The 1,335-nt window shown below is 34.2% G+C and overlaps 1 protein-coding gene across 4 annotated transcripts in view; it reads left to right on the forward strand.

The window, feature by feature from the left end:
* Nucleotides 1-1,335, forward strand: part of LOC101847756 (WD repeat-containing protein 78) — a 48,857-nt gene that overhangs the window by 35,599 nt on the left and 11,923 nt on the right. The gene's annotated exons all lie outside the window — the stretch shown is intronic.

Here is a 1,335-nt window from a genome sequence, read left to right on the forward strand (position 1 = left end):
GACAATTTTATTTGATTTTGAAAGAATTTGAAAAATCAAGTAATTCATGAACTGTACAAAGGTGCACTACTGCATAGGAGCATATGACACAGGGCACCACATGTTGCGAATTCAAATTAGCAAAATGCAACAACAACAACAACAAAAAAGAGAATGCAAAAAAACCAAACCAACTGATGTACAGTTTTTCTTTCTTGCCTCAAACTGGTCATGAAAGTAACTAAGAACTTTGTAATGATGGAGGATAATTTTGCTTGCAAGAAGTAAACTGACATAACTTTTCATAAATTTTTTTGTAAGATGAAGTGGTTGGAATTTAGATGTCCTCAGCATGATAACACAAGTCATCTGACTCTTGGGCAATGACTCATTGAATTCTCAAAGGGATATTTGAAATAAAGGAAAAGGCATTTGTGACATAAAACAATGGTATTTTTCAATTTTAAAAACATGTTTTTCTCTCTTCTTTTTTTACCCTTGCTCATTTTGATAAAATTAACGCCATATGATTAGTTTTAAAAAAGTACGCATGAAAATGTTCGGTATTTCAGACATAATCATAATTATGGTAACATATTATTCTAATTAATAATGATTTGTTCAAGAAGCTGAGAGCAAAGACGACTTTAAATATATGATGGTGGTAGTGAGTGATGTTGTGAGATGTATAGAGAAATTATTGAGAAGACCTGGTGTGTTGGCACACTATCAGCTGGTAGTTGCTTACTTGTGGTCTGTCCCAGTTGACAAGCCGGTGAGCTTTTCTGCACTTGAGTTGTGCCTGTTTATTTTTCACTCTCAAAATTTTAAGGGACAAAATACAGGGTGTGGACTTTTTTCATGACAGCATAGCATTAAAATGGTCAGTTTGAACATTTGGGTCCGTAGCAACTTTTCCAGCCAACTCTTTGAGAAAGGTTCATATTTGCATTTTTTAACAACTTTGATGAAATAAAAACTAAAAAAAGAAATTCCTCAAAGAACTAAGCTATTCCCACTGGTCTTCTCATATACAGTGAGACTAGTGTGTTTAGGTTGAGGAGAGCACAGAAAAAAGTTGACTAACATCCATATATATATATATGTATACTAGCTGGGCCCCCTTTCGATGAAAGGAATGATCGGTGCATTAACATCAACTGGAAGTCATTAGCCTACTATATTTTTACACTCTACTGTAATGGAGCAATAAATCTTGAGAAATGCAAAAAATTAGAATGTCTATATCTAGATGATCTATACTCTCAAAGCAAAATGCGCCTCGCAAAATATCACTTCCACACCGGATTTTCTAAAATTACAGAGACAGAAGCGTCAGCCTACAAAAGCGATTGG

Source organism: Aplysia californica, unplaced genomic scaffold, assembly GCF_000002075.1.
Source record: "Aplysia californica isolate F4 #8 unplaced genomic scaffold, AplCal3.0 scaffold00501, whole genome shotgun sequence".
Classification (NCBI taxonomy): Eukaryota; Metazoa; Mollusca; class Gastropoda; order Aplysiida; family Aplysiidae; genus Aplysia; species Aplysia californica.